The following is an 11,467-nucleotide window of genomic DNA, read 5'->3' on the forward strand; positions in this document are numbered from 1 at the left end:
ATCCCGCAGTCTAACATTGAAAGCACAGAGATCTTCGCAATCCGGGTCTACCTAGCGCCGCCCCCTCCCCCGCCCCACCCCGGTCCCTCCAAGTGCCCATGTGCAGCTCTCTCACAGGCATTCCTATGACAATGACCTGTCTCGGTGCCTCCGGCCGGGCTGCCCCCAGGGCCAGAAGGCAGTCCTTCCCTTTGCCTCCTGGGCATCCTTGGGTTCCTGGGAAGCCCCGCAGAGGTCCCAGCTGGCCCAGGGGAAGCTTTGTTGGCTCCTCCACGGTGCAGTGACGTTGTGCAGACTTGAGGGGTGTGTGTGTGTGTGTGTGTGTGTGTGTGTGTGTGTGTGTGTGTGTGTGTGTGTGTGTGCGCGCGCGCGCATGCTGGTTTGATTTGTCGTGCGTCCCCGAGGCTCCGAGGCCAGGACTTGAGGGGCATTGGGGAGGAGGGGGCGCCCAGGGCGGCCTTGGAAACTCATCTCCGAGCTGGGAGAACTGGATGAACTGTTTTTCTGGTAGCAGCCGAAATCCCGCCTCTTCTGCTGTGGGCCAAGCCAGGAAACAGGCTGCTGGCGACCATGTGGCCTAATGGATAAGGCATCTGACTTCGGATCAGAACGTTGAGGGTTCGAGTCCCTTTGTGGTTATTCCCCGCCACCGAGCTTTTGTTCTGTGGTCCCTCGTTCTCTGCGGGTCCACACCTGAGCTTGGCTAAGCAGCGACCCTTTGTCTGAATCCCCCCCCACACCCCTAGCCAGGTCTCTGTCACAGCTCGCGGCAGGCTTCCTCTACCCACGCACCACCTCCTCCGCTTCCGCGTCGCTGCTGAGACCCCAACTTTGGAGGGAGAAGTTCTCAGCCCCTTACCCCCAGAACCTGTCCTTCCCCGGCCCCAACAAGGGGATCTTTCGAGGCTTTTGCATTCTCTGTTTTCTCTTTGCTTCCAGGCTTTGATAAGCCATCCCCAGGGTCCAGCCTCCACGCCCTTGTAATTGGCCAAGGCTGGGATTCTTCTCACAGACTTTCCTCTTGGGTAGGATCTTTCTGGGTCAGATTCTCTGCCAGAACCTTGGAGAGCCCTGCCTCCCCCCACCCCCTCACCGCCCCTGCCCCTAAGGGGTGAAACATCAGAGGAAGATCCAGGATAGATGGGCGCGGGGAGAGCCGGGTGCCCTAGGGCCCTTATCCTGGGCCAGGTTTGTCCCCCAAAGGAAATTGCAAAGACACACAATGACTTAAAAAAAGTCAGAATGGGGTTCTGCACTCGGGGCCTGCCACCCCGAGACCAGAGGGTGTCTTTCCCACTACTCTCACTTAATCCCAGAAAGGGAGCCAGGGATGGGTGTGCTGCAGTTCTCTGGGTTTGGGGTTTCCCTTCCCACCAGACAGGTCCAGGGCAGCCTGGGTTGGGTCTTCTGAGAGGCGAAGCTAGGAGAGGCAGCGGCCCATAGTGGAGAGAAAGAAGAGAAAGGTCAGTCCTGCATCTACAGCCACAGTTAGAAATCTCTTCTCAAACAGCCTTAAAGCAATCAGGGATTGAGGAGGTTCTCAAACAAGGCGAGACAAGAGGACTCCCTACTGATCCCATTCGAATTGGCTCACCCTATCCATGGAAGGGGAACTTTGGTCTAGGATCCAGAAAGGGGTGACAGAATTCAAAGCGCCAGGAGGGCTCAGGAGGGCAACCCGGGAGGGTGGAGGTTGACTGATATGAATCTGGGCACCCAGCAACACTTTCAACACGGCTGATGGACTGACCCAAGATCGGACTGCAGAAGACTCCAAGAGTCCAAGAAGACTCCTCCCATTTGACAAGGATGGGGATGGTCTGACAACAACAAAGGAATTGGGAGCTGGAGTGAGGACCCTTGGGCAGAGCCCACCAGAGCTGGATGGCAGGATGTGATTAGGTAAGGGTGCACCAGACTGTGTGGGCTTTCTGATTCTGATGACAAGAACACCGAAAGACACAGACTGTGAAAAAGAAGTCAGAGAAGCTCCTGCATGCGTTTGATAAAACCGGCCATAGTTGTTAGATCTGCAGAACTCTGCCACGTGGTGGCAAAGCTTGGAGAGGACAGGACAGGGGAAGCACATACTGATGGGGAGGAGAAGGAACCTGGGCTGGGTTTGCCCCAGTGAGGACAGCCACATGAAGGCACTGGCCAGGCTGTGTTTATTATCAGGTGAAGGCTCTCTGATCTTAACCAGATTCTCCAAGTTTGACACTGTCCCTCCCTTGCAGTCCTGCAACCCTCCTGGACCCAGGCCTCTGTATCAGTTCCTCATCCACTGAGAGATGGGGTCACCAAGGCCCCTTCTTGTAAGGGCAAAGGCTGCTCCTCCCACCCCTTTCCAGAAGTTCTCACCGGCATTGTTAAAAGATGACACAGATGGCATCTGGTGAGGTCTTGGTTATGACACTCCATGTGATTCCACCAAGAGATGAAGGACCTAGCCTTCTCTACCCTGGCATCACAGCAATACTGAAGAAACTTTTTCATCTCAAACCTCGTCCTTTCTCATTCCATTCTTCTTCCAATCCCAGAGACTGGCTCCCTCCCAATGACACAGATTCCCTGGTCACCCTTTCTACCACTGGTTTTGCTTTCAACTATTTACCTTATTCAATAATTGAGGTGGAAGAGTTGGAATATTCCGGGCTCCCAACTGGAAAAACAAAATCCATTAGAGGAGAGTTCCCACTTCTCCCTTCTCATCTCATATCTCTCAGAAGCCTTCCCCAGCTATCTCCCACACTTTCCTCCTGATTCTCAGTTTTCATGACATGGCTCTCTCCTGATTATCCTCCTACCTCTCTGACCTTTCTGCTCATTCTCCTTTGCTGGGTCTTCCTTCTCCATGCATGTCCCACCCACTAACCATGGCTATCCCCCAAGACTCTGTCCTGGTCTCCCTCTACACCAGGGGTTCTTAAACTTTTCTGTGTCCTGGACTGCTCCGAAAGCCTGGTGATGTCCACACACTCCTCAGAATCATGATTTTAAATCCATAAAATGAAATAAATGGGATTAAAAAGGAACCCAATTGTGTTTAAATACAGTTATCAGCTAGTTCTGGATAGAGTGCTGGACCTGAAGGCAGGAAGACTCATCTTCCTGAATTCAAATCCAGTCTCAGACACTTACTAGCTGTGTGAACCTGGGCAAGTCACTTAACCCTCTTTGCCTCAGTTTTCTCATCTGTAAAATAAGCTGAAGAAGAAAATGGCAAACCACTCTAGTGGCCAAGAAAACTCCAGATGGGGTCACAAAGGCTATGAAATGACTGAACAATAACAACACAGTTATCAAAATGTTTTTTTAAAAGAATAATTTCACAGACCCCAAGTTAAGAATTTCTGCTCTTTATTATTTCACCTGGTGCTCTCATCAGCTCTCATGAGTTCAGTTATCATCTCCATGTCAATGACTCTCAGACCCACTTAAGCACTCCTAACCTTCCTCCTAAGATCCAGTTTCTCATCACCAACTACCTACTGAATCTCTTCAACTGGATGTCCTAGAGACATCTTAAACTCAGAATACCTCCAATGGAATGCATCATCTTTCCTTCTTCTCTTCCTAATTTCCTAATTATTTTCAAGGGCATTACTCAGGCTCAGAACTTTGGTGTCATCCTTGACTAGTCATTCTCTTTCCACCAAAAAAAACCCAACCAAATATGTTGTCAAGGCCTGCAGATTCTACCTTTGCAACATACCTCCCCCATCCCTTTGTCATCTTATACTGGCACAGACTTTATCTTCTTATCTCTGGACTATTGCAATACCCTGCAGGTGGGTCTGCCTGCCTCAAGTCTCTCCCCACTGGTCCATCCTCCATTGAGTCACCAAAGCGATCTTCCCAAAGAGCAAGGCTGACCACGGCACTCCCTCCCACTCCAACCCAATACTCAATAAACTCTAGGGGCTCCCTATTACCTCCAGGATCAAACCCCAAATCCTCTGTTGGGCTGTTGAGGCCTTTTGCCACACTTCCAGCCTGCTTACACATTACTCCACATTACACAGCAGCTCTCTAAGAACCAGGGGCACTGGCCTTCTCACAGTTTCTTCCACGGGCCACTCCATCTCGCTGCCTGACCTCCACACCTGGAACACCCTCCTTCATCTAGCAGCTTCTCTGGCCTCTTTGAAGATTCAGTTCAAACATTGGCTTCCACAGGAGGCCTTTCCTGGTCCTCACTCCCCCGCTCTCAGGTCCCACCTCTAATGCCTTCCCTGTGAGATCATTTCCATTTTTGCCTGCATTTATCTCATGCGTACATAGTTATTTGAATGTTGTTTTCCCCTCTAAAATGTAAGCTCCTTGAGGGCAGTGACTGCGTTTGCCTTTCTCTGCATCCCTAGTGGTTTGGTAGAGTGCCTGGAACATAGTAGGCACTTAATAAATGCTTCTCGATTGCCTGCCTGCATTAGCAAATGCCTACATAGGAATGGGGGTGGGGGGTGGGGAGGCAGAGGAACAGCCCAGGTGCAACAACACTGAAGGTGGTTTGTTGACAAGAGAAGTGAGTCTCCAGAGGGCACTAGGGCAAGGTAGGGGAGAATCAGACAGGAGTATAGGAGCCTGGGCTTGTTGGGGATAAGTGTGAAGTAGCAGAAAGGGGTGCCAGGAAGGGAGCTGGTCCACAGCACCCTGTGCCTCCCATGGAGCAGGAGCCTGTCCCACAGGAACAAAGGTGATATTGAATCTGCAATGTCTCTGATGAACTGGGACCACAGGGCCCTGGTCTTGGAATCAGGAAGACTTCCATTTTAGTCCTGCCTCAGGTACTCACATCTATGTGGCCCTGCCTGGGCAAGTCACTCAGCCTCAATTTCCTCAGCTATAAAATGAGTAATTCCCCAGAAGTTGCTGATCCTCTAACGCCTGACAAGACTCCCTGAGAATGAGATGGGGAGAGTGAAGGCAAGGGTTGCTGGCTGAGGCTGGCAAATCCCCTCATCAAGTTAGTTATGGAGAAAGAAGGCCAGTTTGGAGATCTGTCCCAGCCACCTTGGCTCTTGTCTCCAAAGGTCACTTCACTGTAGAAACGATCTCCTCAGGGAAGAGAAAGCATGGTGCTTCCCCCTTAAACTTAGTAGGAATCTTTCTAGACCACAAGAATTCTGCTCACAGGGTAGGGCAGGAAAAAGAAAGCAGCAAGGGAGAAGGAAGAGGGCGGTGCTTCCCTGTGGGAGCCAGCCACCTTCCTGCTGCCCCAACCCTCATGGGAAAACAAAACAAAACCAACCAACCTTGTCTAGTCTTTAGGTGTGCAAGGCTCAAGGACAGAGGGTAAAACAACCCTATAGAAGAAATTGAACCACCAACACTCAGGCCTGCTAGACCACATGACCCTTGTAGCTTCTTCATTTAATTTACGAAGTAGGGGACAAGCCATTTTGGCCAGTACTGGAAGGGGCAGGAATCAGGCCAATTCCTGAACAAATATCAAAATGTCTCCTGGACACTGGGTCCTGAGGTAGGAACCCAAGGGACAGAAGGGGAAATACAGCAATCTGTGCCCTCCATCAGCTGCATTCTACAGGGACAGCAGAGGACAAGATGGATGAGGGGGAGGCCTTTGGTGACACCTGGGACCTCAGTCAGTCTTTCAAGGCACTTCAGAATGAAGACAGGGGCAAGTGACTGTGACCATTCCAGCCCTGGGGGTACAAAGGGCCCAGGCAGGAGATGGAATGTCCATTCTGGGGAGCAACCAGAGGACCCCAGGATTTCCCTACTCCAGCGTCCATCTTTCAGTCAGTTCTTAAAGCCCAAGTGTGGCCACGTCACGCTTCTACTCCAATCAATGCCAGGGTTCCACTTACTGGTGGGATCAGGTAGGAAGTTCTCTCTGGGCCAAACAAAGCCCTTCACAATTTGTTTCCCTTCCATCTTCCCAGTCTCCAGATATATAACTCCCCTCCGTGTACTATATAACCCAGTGACACTTGCCTCTCTGCTAGTCCTCCTGCATAGCAGACCCCATATCCCAACTGCCTGACACTTTGGGCCATTGTTGGCAAGCTGTCTTTAGTATTTCGGGAAAAGCCGGATCAGCAGAAATACCCAGGAAAACATTGGAGAAGGGACATTGTCAGAGGCTAAGAGTGTGGTCTACAAGGAACAGAATGTACGACTGTGCATTGGGATCCCAGATGAGTGACCTTGGGCAAGTCACTGGCCTCTCTGGGCCTAGGCTCTAAAATGATGGGCTGTCATTCCCCAGTTGATAAATGGTCAAAGGATATGAACAGACAGTTCTCAGATGAAGAAATTAAAGCCATTTATAGTCATATGAAAAAATGCTCTAAATCACTATTGATTAGAGAAATGCAAATCAAAACAACTCTGAGGTACCGCAGCACACCTATCAGACTGGCCAACATGACAAAACAGGAAAATGATAAATGTTGGAGAAGATGTAGGAAAATTGGCACACTAATGCATTGTTGGTGGAGTTGTGAAATGATTCAACCATTTTGGAGAACAATTTGGAACTATGCCCAAAGGGCTATAAAAATGTGCATACCCTTTGACCCAGCAATAGCACTTCTAGGGCTATATCCCAAAGAGATCATACAAATGGGAAAAGGACTCACATGTACAAAAATATTCATAGCAGCTCTTTTTGTGGTGGCAAAGAATTGGAAACTGAGAGGATTCCCATCAATTGGGGAATGGCTGAGCAATTTGTCACATATGAATGTAATGGAATACTATTGTGTTATCACAAATAATGAGCAGGCTGACTTCAGAAAAACCTGGAAAGACTTGTATGGTCTGATGCTGAGTGAAGTGAGCAGAACCAAGAGAACGTTGTATACAGTAACAGCCACGTTGTGTGATGACTAATATTGATAAACTTAACCCTTCCCAGCAATACAAGGATCTAAGACATCTCCAGAGGCCTCGTGATGGAAAAGGCTATCCACATCCAAAGAAAGAACTATGGAAGTTGAATTGTTATTTTTTTTTCTCTTCTGTTGAGTTTTGTTTCCTCTTTCTGATGGTTCCTCCTATTGGTTTTAATTTTTACTTACAACTTCACTAACGTGAAAATATGTTTACTAGGAATGTAAATGTATAGCCTATATCAGATTGTGTGCCGTCTTGGGGAGGGTGGTGGGGAGAGAGGGGGAGAAGAATTTAAAACTCAAAAGCATATGGAAGTGGTTGTTGATAAATCAAAATAAATTAATAAAATTTAAAAAAAAAAAGAAAACCTTATGGACAGAGGCCCATGGGGCCATGAAGAGTAGGACACAACTGAAATAACTGAACAACTACAACAAATTGTTTTAGGTGACAAAAGTCAAATTAAAGTTCTTTTATCAGAAAAAAAAATTTAAAAAAAATAAAATGATAGGCAGGAATCTGCTGGGCTTCTAATCCATGAGCTTTGATCATCCTCATCTAGGACTCAGTGGTTTATTAGGAGCACTCCTCAGAGCCCATCTCCTACCACATTCCTGAGAGGGGACAGTCATTGGGCTGTTGGGGGAATATATTCAAGTCAACATCCAGATGTTGAGGGCCTTCTCTCTGTCTCTCCTCTCTCTTTCTGTCTGTGTCTCTCTCCTCTTTGTCTCTGTCTCTCTGTGTATCTTCTCTCTTTCTCAGCATGGCTTCCTATTACCAAGAGTGAGGCTGGCCCCAGAGGAATGGTTTGTTTCAAAACAGACTTCTCAGTCAGCATCATTTCAATCCCAAATCTCCCCACAAGTAAAAATAGAGAATTGCTTGAACAGGGACTTGAACCCTGGACCCTCAGATTAAAAGTCTGATGCTCTACCAACTGAGCTATTCAAGCTTCCCAAAAGCCCTCCTTCACTACTTATCTGCTAACCAGAGGCCTCTGAGCCTCTTTTTAGAGGGTCTTGTCTTTCCTGGCTCACATGGCCATCCCCAAAGACAAGCCTCCACGGATGGGTACCTGCTCTAAGGCTTTTCAGTCCATTTCATAGACTCCCTCCGGGAGTCAGTCATGCTGAGTTATCTGCTGTTCCACCAAATAGGCATTCCATCTCCTACCTCAGTGCTTTTGACCAGGCTGTCCTTCAAAGCTCCAATTCAGTTGCCTTCACTTGCCCCTCTACACTGAGGTACCAGAGGATACAGGAAGTCTTTCCTGGTACCTAAAGGTATTAGTGCTCCCTCCCTATGGAAATGACCTTCGCTAGACATTGTCAAGTCAAATCAAAAAGCATTTATTAAGTGCCTGCTGTGTGCCCAGTACTGTGTTAAGCACTGGGGATAGATTACTTTTAAAAATAGTATCCTATTTTTTTCCAATTACATGTAAAAATGAATTTTAACATTCATTTAAAAATTTTTTGAGTTCTAAATTTTCTCTTTCCATCCCTCATCTTCCCCCTCCCTAAGATGGTAAGCAATTTGATATAGGTTATGTACATGCAGTTATGTAAAACATATTTACATATCGTGTTGGGAAAGAAGAAAGAGACCAAAAGAACACACACACACATACACACACACAAAGTGAAAATAGTCTGATTTGATCTGCATTCAGACTCCATAGCTCTTTCTCTGGATGTGGATGGTGTTTTCCATCATGAGGCCTTTGGAAATGTCTTGAATCATCATATCGCTGAAAAAAACTGAGTCATTCATAGTTGATCATCTTACTGTATACAATGTATACCAGGAGGTTCTGCTCACTTCACTCATCATCAGTGCATACAAGTCTTTTCAGGTTTTTCAGAAGTCCACCTGCCATTATTTCTTACAGCACAATAGTATTGCATTACAATCATTTACTACAACTTATTCAGTCATTGCCATTGATGGGAATTGGGGACAGACTCAAAGAAAGCTAAAAACAGTCCCTGCCCTCAAGGAGTTCCCATTCTAATGGGAGAAACAACATGCAAACAGCCACGTACAAACAAGGTATACCAGAATAAATCAGCATAATCAGAGAAGGCACATGTAGAGGGGTAGGGAAAATTTCTAGCAGAAGAGAGGGATTTGAACTGGGACCCAAAGGGAACCAGGGAAGCTAGGAGGCAGAGAAGGGAGAGAGCTCCAAGCATGGGGAGCAACCAGGGTGAAGGCACGAGTTGGAATATCAAGGGTCTCGTGCAAAGAATAACATGAAGGCCAGTGCCACTGGATTGCCTCTCTCTTGTATACTAGGGGCCATTCTCAGCCTGGGGGGAAATTCTGGGGGAAATCTCTGTCTTTTATTAAGTTTTAGTGGCCTGAGATCTCTGCTCAGTCCTCAGTGACAGAGAGCCAGAACTACATAGGACAGCTGTAGAAGCAGCAGCAGCAGCAATAGCAACAGCAGTAGTTACAGCAGCAACCGCTACTATTACTACTGCTGTTGCTGCTACTACTGCTACTGCAATAAAAGTAGCAGCAGCAGTAGCAACATTAGTAGCAGTAGAAGTATCAGCAGCAGCAATAGTAGTAATAGTAATAGTAGCAGTAGCTACTATTATTAAATGCCAGCTATTTGCTGCTGCTGCTACTATTACTATTACTATTACTATTACTATTACTATTACTATTACTATTACTATTACTATTACTATTACTATTACTATTACTATTACTATTACTATTACTATTACTACTACTGGCTGCTGCTGCTGCTGCTATTACTACTAATGTTGCTACAACTGCATAGCATTGAAGAGCAGAAAAAAGGAGGAGTTTGTAAGGGAGCCAAGAGGAGCAGAGTTCAAAGAGGAATTGATGAGCCTCAGGAATGGGTAGAGATACCTCCTCCTCTGGGACAGGAATGAAAGGGGACAGAATGAAGTCAACAAGAAAGGAGGAGATGGAGTGCTCTGGCATGGGAGGGGCCTCAGTTTCCTCAGGGAAGATGTGGGACAGAGCCTGGACTCAGTAGGAGGGGTGGAGGTGTTTTGTTTTGTTTTGTTTTGTTTTGTTTGGGGGGAGTAGTTTTGAGAGAGAAAGCAGGCATTAAAGAATATGTTATATTGTATCATATTATATTCTATTGTATCATACGATGTCTTGTATTGTAAGATATTGGGGGCACAGTGGATAGAACGCCAGGCCTGAAGTCAAGAAGACTCTTCTTCGTGGATTCACACCTGGCCTCAGACACTTACCAGCTGTGTGACCCTGGGCAGGTCACTTTACCCTGTTTGCCTCGGTTCTCATTTGTAAAGTGAGCTGGAGAAGGAAACAGCAAACCACTGCAGTATCTTTGTCGCACAACTCGAACATGAGTAAACAGCAAAACGACAAATGGTGTGATAAGGCGAACGTCATACACTCCCCCACAATTCACGGCACGGCCGCTCTTCACGTTAGTAGAAGGGTATCTGGTTATAACCATTTCTGATAGCGCGGAGATTCAGGCGTCCCCGTCTGTCCTGGGGCCACGTCGATTTTCCCAGTTTTGGCAGGGGCGCCAAAAGCCCACATCTAGCAGAGGGGGCTTCGATCCACCGACCTTTGGGTTAGGGGCCCAGCACGCTTCCGCTGCGCCACTCTGCTGCACCAAGAACAAGCCTCCACAGAGGCCCCATCAGGCCAAAAGCCCAGCTCTGCCGCGCCCGCCCCGGTGGCTCCTGACCCTCTCCGCGCCTTTTCAAGCTCAGGAGAGCATGGCCCCGGCACCCTGGGGCTCCCGGTTCCTGCAGGCGTGCGGACGCTGTCCTCGGCTTTCGGCTTTCCGTGGGTCGGGGGAACGCGAGCCCCCCAGGAGGCACGTGCGGGGCTGTTCCGGCTCTGCTTCACCGTCAGCGAGGTGCTTTCCAAATCTCTGTTGATTCGCGCTCAGTGGCTTTTCAGCGCCTACAAAGGGCTTGTGCCCTATTTGCTAGGCTGGGACAGGTTAGCACTAAGACCACGTGGCCTAACGGATAAGGCGTCTGACTTCGGATCAGAAGATTGAGGGTTCGAATCCCTTCGTGGTTAGAGAGCTTGCATTTTCTCCGAAACTGCCCTTTTTTCTCAGCTTGTGGCCCTCCAGACCTTCTCAGACTCCCAGGACCTAAAAAGAATCCCACTAGGTGGAACCTCCTTTGAGGAGATCATTCTCCCGTGGAATCTTGGGATAGAGCCACCCTTGCTTGGGGTGGAAGGGACAAGGTGGCCAAGTCGGTCTCACTCCCTCCAGCCTTGAGATGGGAGAGATGGGTGGCCAAGGCCTTCCCACCCCTTGGTAATAAACGTGTCACCACCAGGACTCCCACAAGCGCATCCCCTCCACCACGGTGTCAATACAGCCCTTTTTATTGTTATTCCGAATTCACCAACATGAAATAAATGTCCATCTTTTCAAAGGCTAGGGCTCCAAGTAGGAGACCCAAGAGGGCATAGAGTGCCCAGAAAGTCTCCTCAGGGGAGCCCTCCAACAGATACACAGCCTTTCCCCCCAATGCTTGGGGATCTTGGTCCACCATCCACAGAGCTCTCTTCTTTCTTGTTCCTCCTTGTATCCCTAGGAGGAGCTCAACCA

The 11,467-nt window shown here is 48.3% G+C and overlaps 3 non-coding genes across 3 annotated transcripts; 2 read left to right on the plus strand and 1 right to left on the minus strand.

Moving 5' to 3' along the window:
* The first annotated feature begins 566 nt into the window (after window positions 1-566).
* TRNAR-UCG (transfer RNA arginine (anticodon UCG)) lies at window positions 567-639 on the plus strand. The gene has a single exon. It is a non-coding gene; the product is annotated as a tRNA-Arg (tRNA).
* Window positions 640-7,743: 7,104 nt separating this feature from the next.
* TRNAK-UUU (transfer RNA lysine (anticodon UUU)) lies at window positions 7,744-7,816 on the minus strand. The gene has a single exon. It is a non-coding gene; the product is annotated as a tRNA-Lys (tRNA).
* Window positions 7,817-10,850: 3,034 nt separating this feature from the next.
* Window positions 10,851-10,923, plus strand: TRNAR-UCG (transfer RNA arginine (anticodon UCG)). Its single transcript has one exon. It is a non-coding gene; the product is annotated as a tRNA-Arg (tRNA).
* The last annotated feature ends 544 nt before the right edge of the window (window positions 10,924-11,467 follow it).

The sequence above is a fragment of the Phascolarctos cinereus genome, unplaced genomic scaffold (genome assembly GCF_003287225.1).
Source record: "Phascolarctos cinereus isolate Bilbo 61053 unplaced genomic scaffold, phaCin_HiC Scaffold_9;HRSCAF=440, whole genome shotgun sequence".
Classification (NCBI taxonomy): domain Eukaryota; kingdom Metazoa; phylum Chordata; class Mammalia; order Diprotodontia; family Phascolarctidae; genus Phascolarctos; species Phascolarctos cinereus.